Consider the following 13,277-nt stretch of genomic DNA (forward strand, 5'->3'; position numbering starts at 1 on the left):
CATGGCAAGAGAGTTAGCTTCCAGTAGAGAATGAGGTTTTCTCTTCTATCCAGTGGAAATTGGGGTAAATTTGCATATGCCTTATAGAGTTGCCATCTCCTCAACACATCCATCCTCCAGCCGCTTTGTCTTCTGGGTTCTCCAAATCTCTCTTTGGAGTTGATGCATGTTGGCATGCATCAGAAGGACAGGATTGTGTATGTGCTACTTCTACCTTTCCCTTTAAGCCTGCTCCTTGTGGCATTTTTACTTGCACTGCCCTTCAATATATGCCATGCAAGAAAGCATGTAGCCCTAATTCCCTCCTCCAATCTCTAATTTGAGTCTTTATTAACTTTTATGAAAGTTTAAGGAATATTGCTTTCTGCTACCCTTGAACTAACACAAGCAGAAAAGAGCTGGATGCCAGTACAGTGGCAGATATGCCTACTAAGGAAACAAATTCGGGAATTCCCGCTAGAGAATATTATCTGCAATTGCTTACACTGGGCCATTAATATAAGGTATCGCTACTCAATAACACTATGCACCATATTCTACATCATTACTATCCCAAAGCACTTTTATTTAAGCATGATAGCATCAGGTATAGGTGACACCAGTCATTGAAAACTACATTAGCATGCCTCTTTGGTCTCCTGTAAGTTTTGAAGTTAGGTGAAGTCTTTGCATGTTGACTATTTTGGCAGGCTATATTGTTCTACAATTTATCAGTTGATAACTTTTGCTGCCTCACAGTCATTGTGTTTTCCCAAGTGAAGAACCTTTGGCTGAGCTCTGGAAATATATGCGTTTCACAGAAATGAAAAGTTATTAAATCAGTACTGCAGGGGAATGCAGAGGAATGATCTGTTTGTAATTCTGGGAAAAACAATTTAGAACACTGTTTTTAAAGCTTAACGAAATTACTTAAAATCTTTCAAAAAAACAACCAACCTTTTTCATCTGGTCTCCAAGGATTTCGTTTATCTTTCAGATCTAGTTGCTGCAAAATACTGATAATGCAGAAATTCCATGAGGCGTTAAATCTCCATCTACCAGTGACTTGCAGAATTAATCAAATTACCTTTTAAAGTTAATGCAGTCGGTGAGAAGAGTTTAATGATATTCAAAACCTTCATGGTAATAATTACAGATGAAGAGGGTCAGTCAGTTGAGAATTAATGCAAAAAGTGCGTAGAATGATAATCTGAATTAATGTATCAGACCGTGCAGAAGGCATTGGCAGGAGGAGCCATGAAAATAAAACTCATTCACTTCCATTGAGAAGAGCAAAATAAACTAGCGCTTGTAAGAAGTTGAAGTAAAGGATGAATTTGCACTATGCTAGAGAGAATGTTGAGAGCAGGGAAAGAAGTGAAGAAAAGAAACAGCAAAAATGAACAGAGATTTTGCTCTGGAATATCTCACCAAGTTTTAAAAAGTGACCAAATACTAGGTGAGGGCAGAGTTTTAAGTGTCTTTTTCCATGTAGTTCACAGGTTCTTTTTCTGCCTAAGCAATAGGCACACTCCTTAAAGGATTTCCTTAAGAATTAACAAAATGTACCCTCAACTTTACTTCAAGCTGAGTAAGGTTAGGTTGCCATTCAGGTGTCACAGAAAAGGTCAGAAGAGCAGTCGGTGTGTGAGCTAAACCGGAGCCTTCTGAGAACCTTCTCATTCTGGCAGCTAGAATCAAAAATCACCATCAGCTGAGGATGCTGTGGTTCCTGGGTGCCCTATCTGAACCGTAATAGAGACCCTACCTTCAGAGAAGGGATAGTCAGGGTAGGTCTTGATTTCGATTAGAGTACTCTAAATCTCTTCAAAATCAGTAATCAATTTTAAAAAAAATGACCTACAGCAGCAACTTTTTATTTTAATCTTTTACATAGTATGAAATCAGTTCAAACATCATATAGCAGTGTTCATAAAAACTGAGGCAGCGTTGCCTTTATCGTTAATTGCATATTGAACTTTCCATGTGGGGTTTTCGTATTTCGAGCTTCATTGCGTAGCAGTGGTTCAGGTTCCTATTTTGCATGTATGAAGGGATTATCAACTACGCCAGCTGAGCCCCCTGCAGAAAGCCTGTTTATATAGCAAAGTGGTTATGCAATTGGACCATGAGAATAGGAGTTATCTGTGTGCATAACTATATACTGCACTCTTTAAAGCAGCAGAGCTCAACATGCAGATGCCAGAGACACAAGGCGGCCATAGGCAGATCCTTTGTAGCAATCACTGTGAAGCCATGTCGCTCTGTGATCATAGAATCATAGAATGCTTAAGGTTGGAAGGGACCTCTAGAGATCATCTAGTCCAACCCCCCTGCACACTCAGGGTCACCTAGAGCACGTGGCACAGGACTGCGTCCAAGCGGGTTTTGAAGATCTCCAGAGAAGGAGACTGCACAACCTCTCCTGGCAACCTGTTCCAGTGCTCTGTCACCCTCACTGTTAAGAAACTTTTCCTTAAGTTCCTGTGGAACTTTTGATGCTTCAGTTTCTGGCCATTTCCTCTAGTTCTGATGTCGTCATTGCAATTCAGGGTCATCACTGAGGTTGGGTTATTGCCACCTGTCTCTCTAGGCCTTCTCTCTTCACCTGCTGCCTGTTTTCTCCTCCAGCATTATTGCTGAGAAGAATCCCAGGAACTTCTCCCAGCTCTTCAGCGTGGCTTTGCCTACCCAGGATTTTCCTCACAGGTAACCAGAGGACAAGCCAAACACATCACATTCTGGCTGTGTGCTGCAGTAGCCAAAAGGACTAACCTAAGGACATGTATTGCTACTAAATCAGAGGCTGAGCATGGCTAGTTCCCAACCCTCCAGTCACCTGCCTTAATCTTGCAGTAATGTCAGACATACTGCCCTTTTGAGAGTTAAAATCTTAATCAAAGCCCTTAAAAAAAAATTGTTTTCCTATTACACCAAAAAGAGGTATGATGCTTTTATCACCTCATTGCAAATATTTTTGTTTGCATGTTCATTGTTTGAGAACTGTAGCGTAGTTGGTTTGGCTCTGTTTGATCTAGAAATCTGGCAAAAATATGTAAAATTCCTGTGGTTTAAGGATTTTTTTTCCTTTTCTAAACACTTGAGAGGCAAAAAATTATGTAATTATAAAATGTTATAGTTAATCCCATAGTGATCTTGACATTTGCAAAAGGAAAAAAATGTGTAAATACTCTTGGCATCCGTGTGACTGCAGAGCATATTCAGCATAGTGAGGTAGTTATTTTAAAAATAGGCCTCAGTGTTTTGTGTGGCACATAGATTATGTGAGTAGAGCCTAACTCCCTCTTCTGTACTGATCTGGGAGATACAATAAGAGTCACCAAGTAAGAATTTTGTTGTTCTCTCTTTAAGATTGGTCAAGGTATTGTTTTAAACCATTTTCTGGTAGCTTTTCACCTAGTTAGATGCACTGGGGAAAAGTGACTGTTTTCTGCAGATTTTTTTTTTTAATGGGTGTTTAAAAAGTGTTAGCCAAAATTGAAAGTCCAAATCCTTGTTTATGAGGCCTCATCCCTTGTGGCGCTTCTCACCAGCTAGAAATGTCTTTAGATATGCCCTTTGCCCGTCCTGAACTAGGCTTCCCATTACCTCTTTTCTGGAATTATTTTGCATCAATTCAGCAAATGAAGGCAGATATATCTTGGCTCAATCCAGTTAACAACAGAGCAATGAACTACCGAGTATCATCTTTTCCTGTCATGTCATTTGCAACAAAGAATTGACTTATAAGACATTTCTTTTGGTGCAAAGTGTCCATCTGTTATTTACTGCTGCCTGATCCGTGTTCCTGCTCGGGAAAGCCACCCCAGTAAGCCCTTCTCGTAGCTTAGTGGAAGTGGCTTAAATGGAGAAGTCACAGCACGTGGTATTTTTGTAGCTGACTCTCTCCATTTCATGATCCGTGTTGTAAAACCAGGGCTCAGAGTAACTAGCTTTAAAGCAGGTTTCAGGTTTCCGTGATCTTCAGTAATTTTCTAACATAATACCTTTCATTCCTCGCTATTGTGATAGTAATACATTAAAGTCAGCCTTTTACTTTTGTCAAAGAAGTTTACCCGCCCACACACAAATTCTACTCAACAGACCTTTGTTCTGATCATAGGAAAGAAGAAAACTAACATTAATTTAGTTCCTCCTTAGAAAAAGGATGTTACTGAGCTCGATAAGAATGGAACAAACCTTTCTAAGATTGCTCTACAGCATTTACAACTACTGGCAGTACATGAGTTTAAAAAAAAAAAAAAAAACAGGCAGGACTTAAAATCCTAACTCACAGAGGTATCCCCACCTTTCCCCTTACTCTGTCTTTAGCTCATCCTAAAGTATTATGTCCTGGAGGCCTAAGTCTTATGTTAAGTCTATTATGCAAGGATCTAACTAACTAACTAAACTAACTATTATGCAAGGATCACAGACAGATTTCTGGTTTGTTTTGGAAGCCTTGGTTAGAGTGAGGTTCCTCGGGCTGCATCCTTCTTACTCGTATTCTCTCGCGCTTTCAGGGGATAATCACTGGTATCTCAAGGGCAGGTTGTAGCAGGGCAAAAACCTGCCCTGGCAGTTGATGCAGGTCCGTGCAGGCAGGAGACCTCACGTCTCAGAAGAAATCACTGGAGAGCACTAGGGCAATTCCCCGCTTGAGCTGGATTTGGGAAAAAACAACTACATCAGCACTGAGAAAGCCAGGCTAAATCCAGTGAATTTGATGATTTAATTGTACTTTGTAGTGTAACAGTGAAAGCTGCCGGAGCTGGAAAACTGTGCTCGGAAGGAAACGTCAGACGAAAATCCCTGGGCTGCTCAAGTTCAGGTGCGCAGGTAGGGTCAGGAAGGGGCTGCCAGTATGGCAGATTTATGGGTTTCTCAGTTTCATTTTCAAACTGTGCACGGCCATGACAGCGTGTGCATTTTGCATTACACCATTTTAGTTCTTTTAACACCTCCTCGCTTGTGTCAGCATCGCCCAGGGCCGGGCATACACTGAGAGCAAAACCCTTAAGCTTTGTGTCTTTCCATTTCTCACTTTCGGCAGGTGTCTGATCGGAGCTCTGAGCTTCCCCAGTGACACCTGCAGCCCATGAACAGCTCCTGCCTCTACCTTTCTGTTTCCTGAATCCCAAAAAGTCCTCTGAGATAAGCCTTGTCTTAAAGTAGTGTGTTTGATAGAAAATATCGGCTTTCTTAGGCTCCTCAGTTTCTCATGCCACGTGAAGTTTAGATTCCAAACAACAAAGCTCCAACATGGAGCTTTGATTCCTGAGATTTAAGCATCAAGTATTCTTAAACAAAGTATTTGTTCAATGAAAAATAATATAAAAAATAAACACACACAATATTAGCTGCCTGAAAAAAATATTTTGAAATGAAAAGATTAGGTAGATTTTAGATGGTGCTTAACAAACAGATTGTCCAAGCCTGCTGAAGGATGCATCTATAGGTACGAGCAATAATTAATTTATACCATTTCAAAAATTCCTTCTGAGATACCATCCAATATCCCCCTCACACAGGCAGTTCAATGTTAAAATAATGCCATAAACTGTTCTATAAAATCTTGGAATAGACAGCCCTGTGCAAGAGGGCAGCAACATCTTTCTGTGTTGTAATTCCTTGGGCAGTTTCTCTCTCTTGTGTTAATGCAGGAGCTTTTCTGCTAAATTTCCACAGCAACTTTCCCTGCCCTGATTGAACTTCCTTCGCCCTCTGCACGGATCCAGCACCACTGTCATGGCACTAACACCAGCTCTCTACATGGGACCTCCAAACCTTTGCAACGTTGGCTGTACTTCCATGGCTCTCCTTATCACAAAGCCTCTATAAAACGAAAATATCAGCGTCGCAGTTCTTTGGAAGCATCAGTCCTATCTTTATTAGGTTCCCAAAGGTTTCTGTTTCCAATACTGCAGCTACTGGACAGCAAAATCCCAGGCTAATCCCAGGAAAACCTGTGGTTTTACAGGTGCTGATGTTTCAGAGCTGCCTTCAGGCTTGAGCACTTGCAGTCCTCTGCAGAGCCCAGTGCCAGAAGAGGATTTTGGGGCCCTTCATTGTAGCTGTGCCAGTTGTATACATGTTGCCTTTGCCTGGCCATGGCATTGCAGCGCAGAAGCTCTCTGACCCATGCCCAACACCAGGGAATACAGGCTCTGAAATGGCCCCTTTTGTTAGCTAATGGTTTCCTTGCTAAGAAAAGGCAGGTTAGATACTGGAGTCTTTCTAAGATCCCTAAAGATGTAATGCTTTCCTTATAACTAGTGAGCATATTACATGGTTGGGCTGTTGCGTTTCCTGAGGGTGTGTGGTAAGGTTTGATTAGTTAGCTCTACTGAATACTGAAAACATAAAATAATTCGGATGTGATACATGATACAGATAGTTAAAGAAAACAGTTATAGTGATAGGAAAACTTTAAATCAAGTCAAGAATGTAAGCTCAGATTGATATTTTTTATTGATTAAATACAGAGAAAAAAAGTAGTTCTATGATGAGTATGCTACAAAAATTAACATGAATTAAAATGAATGCTTGCATAATACTGAACTTTTATCCTCATCTTTCCATATTGAAATTATGGATTAATTAGTTCTCCATAGTCAGTTTTTATTTTACTATATTTTAGTTTAGTTTTGAATAATCTATTGCTCTGGAGACTGAAGCCTTTTACAACCAGAGAAGAGATAGGGCTTGGCAACGACTATGTGGATTCCCCCAAAATACACTGACAGTATGTTCTAGCACCAATATTTTGGATTAATATGTTGTTTAGCATTCCTTCCCTTTTGATCTTTGGCTTTTTTTGTTGTTAGCACAACTGCAGAGAAACATGGCAATGTTTTATCAGAGGATGTTGTGTTGGTGGTAAACCATATCTTAAATAAAACTCATCTGAAGGGAAATGCTCGAATATTTAGATATTCGCTAAAATAAGGTATAGAAAGTCATGCAGAGAGTGAGGAAAAGATTAATTTCAGTTCTTGAACTAAAAAAAAAATAAATAAAGTGGAACTGAGCTTTGTTCAGAACCTCTGAATTCCAGGCTCTGTCTGAGAGGTATGTGCAAAAAGAGAAATGTGGAGGTTCTTCAGCTCCCCCCGATCCCCTTCTTGCTAGCTGGCATCTAAAGGCACACTCTCCTGGCAGTGGAAATGAAGTACAGCAATAGCTACTGTATGGTGGAGTTAAGTGGTAAAGGGCAAAGATTTTTTTTTAAAAAAATCATTTGTTCAAGGTAATCTCATTACCCCGTCAGGGACCCCCAACCTTCATACTGCTGAGGTTTCTCATTCTTACTAGTCCTGTGTGCTGCATTTTCACATTCACATGCACTAGGAAAGCAGCAGCCTTTGAAGGGGCTCTGCCTTCAGGACTGGCCAGAGGGATCAGGATGTGATCCAAAAGAGGAAGCACTAAAAATACTGGGTAGAAAGGGTACTCAGGGCTTCTCTTCTCTTTGTTATGTTACTTTTCTCTGTGACACTGTAGAGTTTCCTCCACAGATCACTTGCGGTTTGTATGCATAAAATGCAATATTTCTGCTGCAGTGAAGAGGTTTACTGGTTATTTTTGTGTTTTTCAGTCTCTTCTTAGAGAAATGATGCAAACATGACTCTTTCTAAGCTGCCAAGAGATCAAGACCTGTAATCCGTAGAATTCTCTCTCATGAAGTTTTACATGAATCTTAGTACCTTTTGGCTGCCAAAATAGTAAATATTTGCAATTTTGTACCCAAAAGGTCATACAATAGTCAACCACATCCATTGGTCATGTTAAACTACTCTTTCTGTTACGAATGCACATATCATTTCTAGTTCTGCCTTCATGGAATATTCAGGTTCAGGATTGTAGACACTTTTTAATGAAAAAAATAGAACTATTTGCTTCAAAATAATTTGGTAGACAAGCAACTCCTTGTTTGCATTTGTGTGCATGTCGGCATCATTTCTGTAGTGAGTTCTCTACGTTTCTCTGTTAGCAACTTGTAACCTGGTTCAGAAAATAATTATGATTTAGAAGATCATTGGATACAGTTAGTTTACCTATCTGCTCTTCCTTGGAGTGTTGAACCTAAAACCACTTTGAACAGCGTTCCGCCATCACGGCTTCACAGGTGCATTTTCCTCAGTGACTAGTGTTGCTTGTCAGCTCGCAAGGTCAGATATCCAGCTTTCAGCATAAAATCTGCATTTTGGAGCCAAGTTGTAAATAATACGCAAGCCCTGAAAATAGCACTGTTCCTGCTGTTGCTACAGGACTTAGAATGTAGGACTTAAATCAGTTTTCATCAGAATCTTCAGTTATTGAAATACATGGATTTATCCAAGGTTCCTGGTATCCCAGAAGCTTTCAGGGAATTGCGTGGACACAGATATTGTCTGGCTAGACAGACTAATTGCTCAAGAGCCACCTGACAAACCACCTCCCCATAGAGCCCAGGGAGCCACATTCTTTAGTATAACTAATCCTTTCTCATTCCCCAAAGCAGATCGAATAATTTCATATTGCTTCTGTTCAAACACCTTGGTGTCTCTGTGGCAGGGAGAAGATTGATGTGCTCTGTGCTGTTAAATGAGGTATTGATTTCCTATTTCTGCTGCCTGACATCCTGTCATATGAAAGGCTTTAATCAATAGATCATATGTCAGCTGTAGTTATTTCATGTATCCTGTTATTATTAGCATCATCATTACTATTAGTTTACATTCCTGCCTAGGTTGCTTCAGTGTATTAGCATGTCTTTCCTCTTGCTCCTTATTCCAGGCCTGTTACTTATCTCAAAGTAGTAGATGTCAGGAGATGCGTCTTAACAGAAAACATTTATGATGCCAGAAGAAGTCCCTGAAACGAGGGGATAAGGAGAAAACTGACCTTCCCCCGACACTTACCACTCCCCTACCCTCTTTTTATCATCTTGAGTAAGTTGTTACATTTTCTTTGCCTACTTTTTACAGTAGCAGAGAAAAACTAAGCTTTCCTTTTCTGCAGAGCCTAAGAAGTGCTGGAATTAACAAAAGGGCGCTCGTGCCCTAACTCTCATCTCCTCCCCAGTAGTTTTCATGCAACCCTTGGCTTCAGTAAGACACTCTTCATCTACATAAAAATGATTGGAAGTAGGAGCGGGTCTCCCTTTTCTCAAAAGCAGCATTCTGCCTCCTGCATCACCAGTTCACCCGCTTCGCTTTTCACAGACTCCCCTGGGACTCCAGCTGCTCAGAATTTGCCCATGTAATTTGTCATATCTGCCTTTCTCAGGCTTTTATATAATGATGTGTTTCTGCTGTGCGCAATACGTTTCTGTCAACTTTCAGGCCTATTATTGGGAAGGAAAAAAAAGGCACATCTGGAATCTGCAGCAGAGCAGTAGGACACACACATTCATTTCTAAAGTTACATCCTCTTTTTACCGTGGTGTCTCTTTGAGCATCTAGTACAGAATTAACAGCAAGCTATTATTAAAAAAAAAAGAAAATGGGGATTGGCTTTGAGCATTTTTAGAACATGTGGGGATTCAATGGAATTTGTTCACCTTGTTTATGAATACCATTTTTAAGTACAGATATGTCGTCTGTATTTTCAACAAGAAAACTGTGAAGACTGATGTTGGAGGACAGAGTAACTTATGAAATATACTTACATTGTATAATTAAGAATATAATATGGAAAGTTGCATTTTGCTTTTAAAGGTTTTTTGTGTGGCTCATTTTTAAAATAAATTAGCTGCATAGTTGATACATTTTAGAGCACCTATATACATATTATATATATGTAAGAGTTTTGTAACATTTTTCTTCACTGTTTTAGGAGTTTTGGCTTCTATTTGACAGTGATTCTTGTACTTCTAAGACAGCAGTGCATAGTTCTCTGAAACACAGTGAAATATTGTAGAATATCTGACCTTCAAGTCTTGATAGACCATCATCCAAATATAAAACTAGAACCCAGAGCAAGCCTTGCAAAGCAAAAAAGCAAAAATACTTTCATTTCTCTGTCTGAAGTGGAGAGTATAATGGTGAGATAATTTACTTTCAGAGTTTTTAAAATTCCCATTGAAATGATAGAGGAAGCAAGGATTTTAAATTCTTCGACTCAGGAAGAAAATAGGAGCTAGCAAGATCCTATACTATATCCTTAGAAATGTAAACCATGCATATGAGTACTTTGAAATTCTACTTTATGTGCAAAATTGTGTGTTATATACTCATCCTACGTTTTCACAGTTTTTTTTTTTTCATATCAAATATCATACTGGACTTGACTTTGTTTAATCACAGAATCCCAGAATGGTTGAGGTTGGAAGGGACCTCTAGAGATCATCTAGTCCAACCCCCCTGTACACACAGGGTCACCTAGAGCACGTGGCACAGGGTGGCATCCAAGCGGGTTTGGAAGATCTCCAGAGAAGGAGACTCCACAACCTCTCTGGGCAGCCTGTTCCAGGGCTCTGTCACCCTCACAGGAAAGAAGTTCTTGTACCCATTACCCCTTGTCCTGTCACTGGCCACCACCGAGAACAGTTTGGCCCCATCCCCCCTACATTCTCCACTAAGGTACTTAACAGAAAATACAAAACCAATCATGGATAAAAATAACTTCTGTGCCTGTCCCTGTGAACTGAAGTAGGAGTTGACGGACAGATGAAGAACCTTTTACGAATGTCTCCTCTCTGATTTTTCAGAAATTGGGGGAAAGGGGAATTTTAAAAAATATATAAACAACTAATCTATGACTGTCACCATGATATTCATAATAGAGGGAAATGTTTTCTTATAACAGGAATACTACTATTGAGCTGAAAATCACTGACGTATTGACATGAAGATGTTCATTTCTTGAACTTGGTAGTAATATTTGCAATAATAATTTAGGATTTGGCCCTAATTAATGTACTTTCATTAGGATGAAATGTGCCTTCACGTAAATCCAGACCCAGTGGCAAATGGGAGTTGTATACTTCCTGAAATAAGACCAAATCCTTTACTCCAGGCTAAACTCCTGATTAAATCAGTATTCTTTTTTTTTTTTTTTTTTTTTTTTCCTGAATACCATTCTTTCTAGGATATAGTCCAGGAACGTACCTACTTTCACAGAATACTTAAGCATGTGTTTAACAACATGGTCATGTAGTTTCGTAACTTAAACACAGTTAAAAATGAAACCCTAGTGCTTTTACTTGCAATAACTGTTAATTCTTAAGAGCCTTGCATAAGTGAAATTCTCCTTTGAGTCAAAAAGAGGAGCAAAGTCATTTGGGAAACATCACATAACGAATTTAGCCTTCAATACACTGCCAGGAGGAGCTTGTAATACTGATGTTATCACTTTATCCTTAGTGTTTTGAGTAATTATTTTGGTCTGTAGATCTGGCAGAAAATAAACATTCACACAGAGATATTAACAGCACATACAGAACGTCTAGAAAACTTACTTGTTAACATGAAGTTTTGTAAGCGTCTCTACTAAAGCCTCATTTCCTGCAGATTTATGTCTCTTGCTTGATTTGCTTTATGACTGAATTGTAGTGAGGTCTTCTGTTATCTCTGCACATTTGTATAATCTGTCCCTGCAGAGTAATTTGGTGTTGATGTGCATGCCACCATTGGACTGCACAATTTAGCCAAGAGGGTCGAAGTGATTATTTGAGCCACAGTCTCTGCGTGGTGTGGCCCGCCTCTTGCAATGGAACCTATAGGATCTGGACTGTCTTTGAAACTTTTGCTCTTTTTTTTTTTTTTTTCTGTATGGTTGAAATTGGCCAATAGATCAGCAGATCATAGAGGCATGAGCTATGGAAGATGAGGGAATACTTGAGCATGCTTTTCACTGCTGCCCACAGAAATAGCTGGGCATACTTCCCAGCCATAGCAGCCCTCCCAAAGCACCTGACGTTGACCTGAAGGCTATGATGCTCTGCAGCCAGTGGTGACTAATTTGTAAGTAAGTGCCTTTTAGTGATGGCCTTTAGAAGGTCTGCCTCTAGATATTTTCTTAACACAGAAGAGATGAGTGACAATAAGCACCAATTCCCTTCCCCCTATCCTTGCACTTCCATTTCATCTCCATATGTTTCCTATCTCCCATCCCAATTTTCCAAGCTGAGGACTTTGAAGAAGTCTGCTCTGCTTGTGGATCTGGTGATGTCTTGTGCAGTTAGAACCTCATCCTATCTGTCAGATGCATTTTCTTGTCTGCATTAATTCCTTCCTGTCAAAGAAGATGAGATTGCAACTGGTAAGTTTTACCTTAAGACTAAACTTGCTTGCTACATAGTAGTGTTTCTTTTTTTAGACTGAGCTGGGTTGCCCCAGCAGTTGCTTAACTTCTAATTGAGGAGATAAAAATTTATTCGCTTGAAGGTGTCTCTCCCCTAGTGCAGTCATTGTCTTTCTTCCTCTGCATCACATGGGAAGATCAATGGGTTTTTTTCATGAAGACATCTAAAGATATTATATAAATGAATATTCAATGTAAAGTTAATATTTTCTTCCAGAACCTGCTTGTAGTAAACTAAGAATTCTATTAGGGGTTTAGGTTTTAATTTATTTCTCTCTTCTGGATATCTGTCACATCACAAGTTTCACTTTTAGAATAGGTTTCAGAATTATGCCTACCATTATATCAGTATTTTCTCTGACACTAAATCATACAGTGTGCACAGGATAATGACTGAAAGCTGCATTGCTTTTTTAGGTTCTCTTTATAACTCTCAACAGTTCTGCTGCAAAGAGGCAAAGAGCTTTCCTAGTTAAGATTATAATGAGTTTTTTATTATTATTATTATTGTCCTTTCAGTTATGACAATCTACCTGCATATATATCAGAATTAAATTAATCTATCTTAAATTTCTCCTATAGAGGAGAATGCTTGAGAGGGATATAAGCGATACTGGGTATTGGTTTTCAACATAAATGATCCCTAATATATAAAATTCTTCCACCTTTGCCAAAAGCATTGTAAACCTCTTTCTTTCTATGATGTTACCAATAAATAGAGGAAAGGGGGAAAAAATCCTGCCTCAAGCTTAGTTATGTTATTTCGTTGTCTTCATATTTTAGACTGAGACTGCAGAGCTAATTGCAGTTAGGTATTCCTATGGAAAGCACCCAATAAATCCTGGTTGATGGGAATTTATTTCCTATGCAAAGAAGACTGTAAGAATTGCAAATTTCTTACTCTATGTATCCATAAATGGTTACAATGGTTTCTGGAATATTTCAGAGGCTGGCGCTGCTGCAAAGCTTGTAAACTCTGCAAAAGCCAAGACCTTCTGGGCCAGGTAACA

At 39.4% G+C, this 13,277-nt stretch overlaps 1 protein-coding gene across 3 annotated transcripts in view; it reads left to right on the top strand.

Moving 5' to 3' along the window:
* Nucleotides 1–13,277, top strand: part of LHFPL3 (LHFPL tetraspan subfamily member 3) — a 240,326-nt gene that overhangs the window by 106,796 nt on the left and 120,253 nt on the right. The gene's annotated exons all lie outside the window — the stretch shown is intronic.

This window comes from Tinamus guttatus, unplaced genomic scaffold (assembly GCF_059628265.1).
Source record: "Tinamus guttatus ecotype Peru unplaced genomic scaffold, ASM5962826v1 Tinamus_guttatus_pri_ptg000489l, whole genome shotgun sequence".
Classification (NCBI taxonomy): Eukaryota; Metazoa; Chordata; class Aves; order Tinamiformes; family Tinamidae; genus Tinamus; species Tinamus guttatus.